The sequence below is a fragment of the Megalops cyprinoides genome, chromosome 5 (assembly GCF_013368585.1).
Source record: "Megalops cyprinoides isolate fMegCyp1 chromosome 5, fMegCyp1.pri, whole genome shotgun sequence".
Classification (NCBI taxonomy): domain Eukaryota; kingdom Metazoa; phylum Chordata; class Actinopteri; order Elopiformes; family Megalopidae; genus Megalops; species Megalops cyprinoides.
Window position 1 is genome coordinate 39,884,177 of NC_050587.1, and position 8,849 is coordinate 39,893,025.

Here is an 8,849-nt window from a genome sequence, read left to right on the forward strand (position 1 = left end):
CAAAACTGTATAAAAACACGAGGCACACCGTGGGGACGTATAAAATACTGAGGTGTCTGTCTGTTTATGGTCATGAGAACACTGTCGTATAGAATTATGCAACAACAGGTGCGCAGGTCTCAGAAATGTAGCTTGTTCACGCTTGCCGGAAGGATGAGGAGGCGACGAGGTAACTTTTAACCAATAAGGACAGATTTGTTGGATGAAACGGCACAGTCTGTCTTATCCAGGGTAAGGAAGGAGAGCCCAAAACAATAAAAAGCGCTAATTATTGCGTGTCACTAAAACAGCAAGCTCGTGCTGACAGTATTTTTTTTTAAATGAACTGGCCCCCTTGTTCCCTTCACCCGTGTCTTTTTCACTTTGACCCCCCCCCCCCGCAGCCAAGTAAATTAGGGCATCTTCTTCCCCCAGTGAACATATCTCTGCCCCCACCCCCACCCATGAGCTGCTCACGTGTGACGTGCATGTAGAGTACATACAGAATACGTGATCAGTGCAGGGTCGCTACAATATAATACAGAATAAGTTGTCTGCCAGTGTGTATACAGCACCTTTCAGAACATTTATCAGCGTTTAACAAAGACAAAGTTTATCAATACTCTTTGGCGTGTGCTGGTGGAACTGAATATAGAATGTTTTGACTCCATATTCAGTTGCATCAATATTGCATATACTGTGCAACAGGTGCCGATTTGATTTTTCCCCAGATCGGTGATATTATTGATTTAAGGAAGGATTTATTTTTTTGCGGGTAAACAGCAATATAGTTCATATCAAAGCTACAGTCCCGAGGACACAGAGGATAAGTATTCCCGTGTCGTGATGAAGAGGTCAGAATCGCACGTTGCACTTAAACGCAGCCCTAACACCCGAAAGGAGTAAACGGGTATGCAGTCACCTCACGAGCAGGAGTCGGTAACCCTCTGAAGTGTTGTCTCACACGGGATTTCATCACAAGAGTGCTTACCCTGCCCGTTTACATAGCTGGACAGGCCCTGTAAAGCTAATGTACTCCTGTAGGGCAACACGGGAAATCTGCCCGGGGATTAAAATCACGCTTTCAAGAATGTATCCTGTACTTTCCAAATACAGTGCTCGGGGCTCCCTGTACGCCAAGAGAAATGTTAGTGAGCGAACTTGCGAGAATTTTCCATAGCACCAGCCAGTCCGTAAACTGTAAGCGTGTGACGCTTAAAAGCGTGCATTGCTTGGACATACATTTTAAAATGCATTCCGCTCTAATTAGGGGAAGTGTTTATGCAGGACGCTGCATGGCCGCATTCTCTGCCGTCCTGTCCGCGCCACCCTTTACGTTGAACGTCACGTCTCGAAGCCAAGTTGTTCATTTCGGAGTTAATAATGTATCAGCCACTCGGCTCCCCTCCCAACTGCGCGGGCCGTGGACAGAACGTCCTGTACTGGTATAGCCGATTCTGCGGTTTGTCGAAGCAGCCAAAGCGAGACCGTTTCTGCTTCCTGATGTGGTTGCGCTTCAGGTGAAAACCCGAAGGCACAGAGTCAAGGGTTCAGCGTGCCATGGCAACAGATCGGCGGCAGTTATCGCTTTGCCGCTCTCTGTCTTGGAAGCTCCATAGTACAGCATCCCTTGCTTTCAGGGGCTACTTGGCTTCGGGACAGACATTCTTGGTGTTGATTTAAAGTTGTTTTCCACATGCATACCGGGCGGCCGCGCTAATGCGCATTCATCCAAATTTACGCCCAAACGCGAAACGTGTTTCTGCCATTTTCCGTCTGTTATTGACGCGATCCTTACACAATGGCGAGCTAAAAGTGATGAGTGCTGTGATTATATTTTCAGTATTGGTATAACCTCTACAGAAATACAGCCGGCGTCAGGTTCCTTTGAACACTGCTCTCTGCTTATGCAAAGATCCCTTACCCAAGGGGCAATGTACTGCAAACATCAGCGTTCTGGCATACAGGATAACTGTTGCAGCAAAAAACTTTGCAGCTTCAAATCACTTCTGCTTGTGCAGGACATCGTGTTGCATGTCACGATATTTGCGCAATATCTAAAAATGTAAAGATATAATACTTAAACATTTGTTTGTGTTAACAAATATGACCTCTCACTAGCTCTTCGCTCGAAATGGTCTAAATTGACACTACATTTACATTTATTAATTTGCCGGACGCTTTTATCTCAAGCGACTTACAAGTGAGGTACACTAAAACACAAGCGAAAAACCATTTATCTTGATCTGGTGTCAATATCATGAATTGTTTATTGCACATTTGGTATGTATATATCTACACGTCCCCCACACAGAAGACACTGTTCTCAGCGTTCTTGGGTGCGACAGGCCCGTGAGAAAATTACATTAGAGTTCTTCCTCAACGGGTCTCGTTTCCAGCCGCAGTCACGTGTCAGCAATGCGGTCAGCCACAACTTTGCGATCCAAGTGGGCAATGCTACAGAGCTGAAGCACACGGAGGAGGATGTAGCGTAGCACAACTGCGGCGATGACATACAGACCGATCAAAGGATCTGTGTTCTGCGCTGCACATTCGCAAACCGTTGAACAACACTATTGTCAAACACTGTGGAACCAATAATTGACGTTGGAAATGCGTATGGACTGTTGTAGTGTCAGAAACAGTAGCGAAAAACAATGCAGTCTTCGCGAGTGTAAAGATACGGCAGGAGAGATCTTTACAGTCAAAGCTAAATACAGCCCTACCCTCCTTTGTGGTGCGTGCACCGTTGAACAATACAGTATTCTTATCTGCAGTTCTACCTTGCGTGTGTTTGTGTGTGTGTGAGAGAGAGAGAGAGAGAGAGAGAGTGTGTGTGTGTGTGAGTGAGAGAGAGAGAGAGAGAGAGAGTGTGTGTGTGAGTGAGAGAGAGAGAGAGAGAGAGAGAGAGAGAGAGTGTGTGTGTGTGTGTGTGAGTGTGTGTGTGTGAGTGAGAGAGAGAGAGAGAGAGAGAGTGTGTGTGAGTGTGTGTGTGTGTGTGTGTGTGTGTGTGTCTGTGTCTGAGTGAGTGTGGGCGTGTGTGTGTGTGCGTGAGTGGGTGTGTGTTTGTGTGTGTGTGTGTGTGTGAGAGAGAGAGAGAGAGAGTGTTTGTGTGTGTGTGTGTGTGTGAAGGAGAGAGTGAGTGAGTGTGTGTGAGTGTGAGTGAGTGTGTGTGTGAGTGTTTGTGTGTGTGTGTGTGTGTGTGTGTGGGTGGGTTTCTGAGTTTCCTTATCTCGGACCGTGCTCAGATCACGATGTCAGCTGAACGTCAGAGGATGCAGAGTCTTGAGGTGAGCATCCAGGCGATGAGCGCAGGAAAACCCCGCGCTCCACACCTGAGCACAGCGCGTTGCAGCTGTGAGATTTCCCCAGACTGTCTCTGACACCTGCATCCCTGCTGGTGATTCTCCTGACTGCAGCTGTTAATTTATCCCTCAGATACCCACAAACTCCTGCTCTAACTGCTGCTGACCCACCCTTTGCTAAACTCTCTGAGAGGGGGTCCCAGACTGATATTCGATCTCTGAGGAATGTCTTTCAACAACAGGTAATTAATGTCCATTTCCTAGCATTACACAGCTTTGGTATTTCTCTGCGATTTCTTCCACTGTGAGGTGGGCTGGGTTTCATTCTGCTGTACTTTGGACAAGGACATCTGCTTAACATGTGTCACAGACTAAAGTTTGCAAGGTTTTTTTGTTTTTTGATGTATATTCTTCAACTCACGGGTGTCTACAGGGTTAAGGTTACACAGTGCAGTTGCCTGTCAGCTGATGAAAGCAGCTTTACTCTGCAAAACAAGCAAACATGTTTTTCTGAGCGCCCCCCCCCCCCCCCCCCATGTCCCCACCTCCCGCCGCAGACACCCCCCCCCACACCAACGCCTGCTGGTAGACAGGGTTTGAGATGAGCAGTGTGCTGGTACAGCACCTCGTCTTATTCCTGCTGCTTTATAAACAGGCAGAGCGGGAGGGATTAAACATTAAACAAAGCCATTCTGTGAGAAGGCCCAGACTCTCCGAGGGCAGCCAAAACGGGCCGACCGGTACACACGGAGGGGGCACCAGGTGCTCCCCCTGCCAGCCGAGGGAGGCGGAGACACAGCTCCTCCCTCTCCAAAGACATAGCCCCGCCCTGTCTGAGACACAGCTCCGCCCTCTTAGAAGATATAGCTCCGCCCTCTTAGAAGACACAACTCCACCTTCTTACTTCTGAGGCAGTAATGCTTTTGTTTCCTTATTTACGCCCTGATTCAGAAAATCTCCTAATTTTCCTGCCACAGGAGGGGAGCCACACAAAATTAGCGGCACAATATGTCACTGGCTGCTACAACCTGCATAACAGCAGCAGGGGAGTGGTAAACAGCCCAGGATAAACTCCTGGCAACATAAATTATATATAAGAGAGGGACGGAGGCAGAGATAAGGGGCAGTGATGGAGAGAGGAGCACATAGAGAGGGTGGAAAAGAACGGGAGGGGGGGTCAGCGTACGAGAAGGAGGGAGGTGATATGAGGGAGTTGGGGGAGGGGGGGGTTAGATAGCGCAACACCCTGTCCACAGCCCCCATCTCCCCACACACCTGCTGGAATTCCTCAGGATACATCCCTGCAGGCAGCACACGCAGACCTGCTCTGCCTCACCCCCCACCACCCTCACCCCCCCATCCCCCTCCCCCCTCCCCAAAGAGCCAGGGCTCACTGCAGGTCATGACGGAGACGGAGGAGACACCCTCTGTGAGGTGCTTGATGTCTTCATCACAGTCACACTGCTCACTTCCCTCCTTCACTCTGGGACCCGACCTGGGGCAGTCTGGCCTGGTAACCAGTCCAGCACTGTAGCCACAGCTGCTGTCAGTTCTCCTCGAGGGGACAGAGCTCCCTCTCTGTCTGTTCCAATTTCACAGAAATAGCTAAGAGCAACAATCAGAGGCTGCAGACCTGCTAATGGAAAAATTAGGCAGACGAAACAGTAGGCAGTCTGTATAGGGAACAGATGGAATTATGAATAAAACCATATGACACAGCAAGACCATTCCAAAGGGGCTTTTCTGTGTATCTGTGGGCAGCTGTGGCGTGACAATTCGTGAAATGAATTCGCTCGGATGTTTCTCACACTCTCATCCAATATCATATTCATATTAACTTAATTTGCAATAACCACTGTAGAAATAGCATTTATTTTTATAGGAGAAACTGTGCAATGCGCTGGTTGTGATTGATACTGCAGACACAATCATGCCTTGATCAGAATGACGAAAACCATCAGTCAAACATTACTTGCACAGACGGTTAATATTCATGGTGTGTTTGAGGTCGCAGACGTCTTGTGTCAGTTGTCATAACTTCCTGTTCTTGCTGTGTGGTGGTGACCTCATTTTCTGTTTTCATTGCGGGCTCTTGCCACAATAATGTACAGACTGTGCCAGCGATACGAGGTGGTCTTTTCAGTGAATCTCCCAGGTTCCTTTTTCCCATAAAGACAGCTCCACTCAGACTGTGTGAAGGCACAGAACTCCTCCTCTCATGTGTCTCCCTCATAGGCTGTCTCTGTTCGACACAGCACACATCTGTCAACCAATGGGAGCTGGCGGGAGGGTGCCAATCAGCAAAAAGAACCACTGAGACACAGAAATGTTGCATTTGTTTGTCATATGAATAAGGGTTGCCTTCTTTGCTGTGGTAACAGAGAGGAGGAGGAGTTTTGATATGTGCTAGATTTTTAATTTTTTATCATTATTTTACCAGGGAGGATCAAATTGCACCCAATCCTCTTTTACAGTTACAGCCTGGGGGAGGGAATTACTTGAGGAGGGAGTTATTTAGTCAATTAGTCACTTTGGATAATAGCACCTGCTCAGCAGAGATTATGTACAGGTAATAGTGCTCCAGTATGCAGGAAGCAGGCAGTTCACCGCTGTTGGGGGTCCTTCGTGAGGTGACCCCCACAAACGCACATGGCACAGTGTACGAAGCCTCTTCAGACTCAGAGTTTTGTGGCAGCTGCATGTTCCGAGCAGGTTTACCTGTTCATATGTTGGTTTGTGTTTCTGTGCACGTCTTCGACGAATCACAGCGGGGGCGACAGAGTCATACTGCACCCTCATCTTCAGCTCCAGACGAAACACAAGATTACATGGGTCACGTGCACCGAAAAAGGATTTGATAAAATGCTGAAGGTCAAACACTGCATCTGCCCAAGTCCACCTCCACCAGCTCATATCTGGAAGGTAAATCTATACGCCGGACCTTTCAGTGCCCCTCTGAGCATATGGAGAGAAGCAATTTTCTGCTTTTCCTCTTTCTGACGACCTCAGCCTTTATTGGCCAGAAGTTTCCATTAGGTGTGCTGAAAGCGGGGATGAGGAGCGATCCTTTAATCCACCGCGTCAGGCACGACTACGGCTCTGCTCTCTCTTCACGAGGGGTACGCAGCTCCGTGCTTTGATTGCAGCGGCTTGGCTGCATCTCTCAGCAAGCTGTCAACGTCACATTTACATTCCCTTTCCCCTCCTGTCCACCGCGATTTACACAGCTCACAGTTTCTACACGTTATCCTTTTATACAACTGGACATTAACAGAGACAATTCAGATAAAGATACGACAGCACACAGCCCAAGGTTACAACAACAATACCTACCAGGAATCAAACCTGCAGCCTGTGTGTTTCAAGCCCTGCTCTTTACCAGAGGTCATGTGTCCTCTGGCCTGGCACAGATTGGCTTGGTAACATGCTGTTTAACACCACAGGGCTTTGCTCCTGGGAGTGGAGACAGGAGTACGGGGAACATCCTGGAGTTACTGCGCTTTCATGCTGCACATCTTAGGCTGCAGCTGGTGGAAGCAGCACCACAGACAGCAGCGTCCTTCACTCACTCACTCAAGCCCCTCCCACACCCGCAATGCTGGCAAAATACCAGCACTGAAACGCCAGCTCTGCTCACCAACAATCCCGCCTCACTCCACTGACAGCTGCTGGGAAAATTCTGATTGATGGCTGGTGGCCTTTCAGAAACACCGGGCAAATGGCATGATATTGCTCAAAGCAGGTTGCTAATTACCAGTGTTGTGCTGTGTTTTGAGTATATTTGCTGATTAAATGCAACCGTTTTATTGAGGACTGGGTGAATCTTAAAAAACCCTCACAGAGCTGTTTATTATTAGTAGTAGTAGAAGTAGTAGCAGCAGTAGTAGTAGTAGTGTATTTATTTTTTAATTTATTTTCATATGGGCTGGAGTTCACTGCTCCAACCCAATGGATATAATTCTTCCAATATTTTCAAAATAATCTGAACAAAAAGTAATCATTTAGGATTACAAATTTCTCAGTGTTGACGCTTTTGGTAACTGTAAGTAAAATGCTGATGAATAATCTAATGCTGTTTGATAGTGCTGAAGGAGGTGTCCTTTTCTGGATGCTGCTTACGCTGATTTTAACTATTTATTTGGGAATGAAAGTAAACATTACAGAGAACTTGTATGTAAACGGAGCCGCTCCAGTTCATTCGGAGTGTACCTACAAAGTAGTAGGCCCTACCTACTCCGTTCTAGTTTATTCGCTTAAATTGTTCATTTCCTCAAATGCAACATTTTGAATTACATTTTATGAATTACGGGGAAAGAAAAAAACTAATAATAAAAAACAATAACTTCATTAGGCACCCTAAAAGTAGTTTATTAATTAATGCACGCAACTCTCTAGTTTAAAAGGGAAAGATCAAAACGCCAGGTGAAGTGGAGGTATCTCAGCTTCCTGCAATGTCAAAGAGTGTCAGCAGACTGTGAACTCCACCGGCACTGCAGTAAATCATGTAGCCGAGCCTGTGAGCAGCGATGACTCCGGGAGACAGTGGCCAACGCCGTGTTTGCGCAGAGAGAAGCTCTCAGACGGCGGCAAAATATTTGGCGTAGATCTGCCATGCCGACACAATGCAGACCAAACGTACGCCATGTAAGGACAATCCACAAACAGTTCCGAGTGTGCCAGTGTGTTAAAATATCATTGTTTTGGTATTAAGTGAACATTGTTCAAAAGACATCCTGTATTCCATAGCTTTCCTTTATCAAGTCAGGTTTACTGATAATATTTATGTATTATTTTTATAGACCAGGCCCGTTTTGCACACTTTCTCTTTCAGCTGTGTTTGCCGTCTGTAACTCCCTTCGAGCGACTGCATAAGTCTGTGCACTTCGTGTTTGGTTTGACTTCCCGGGGTGCGTTTGCCCACACCGCTTTTTGCTGGACGATCATTGGGGCTTTCAGCCTTGGCGACACCGAAAAAACAGATGGTGCTGAAACTGTACTGTATGAATTAAAGTTTCTCACGCCCATAACATTTAAAATTTGCGTGGTAACATTTAGATTTCAGTGCGTTTTAATTAGCAGCGAACAGAAACTGTGATAAACAACTTTGCTTTTGCATTTACGCTTATTCTTCTGCCACATGCTCTTATTCAGAGCAACTTAAGAAACGTTTACCGCTAGATTTCAAGGCTCAGACAATTCTGAATCACCGTATATATGCGGTTATCAAGCGACAATTGTCAATAGTTGGAAAAACAAAACGTTTCATCCCAGTCGCTAACCTTTTCTGCAGTAAAGCCGAATTCACAAGTGACTGCTCTTCGCAACAATATACATACACAATTAAGACCAATTATAATCAAAGTAACATTGAAATTGTTACATTGTTACTCTATAACTGGAATATTAATGCGAGTTAAAGTATTTTATATATGTTTTGCGCACTTGCCCATATTGATATTTTGTATGTGCTATTTTCTGCGGATTTATTTAAATATCCCTTCATTCTGTCCGTCAGTTTCCAAAGCGTGCTTGGAAATAATTGGAAAGATCAACACGGGAGCGGAC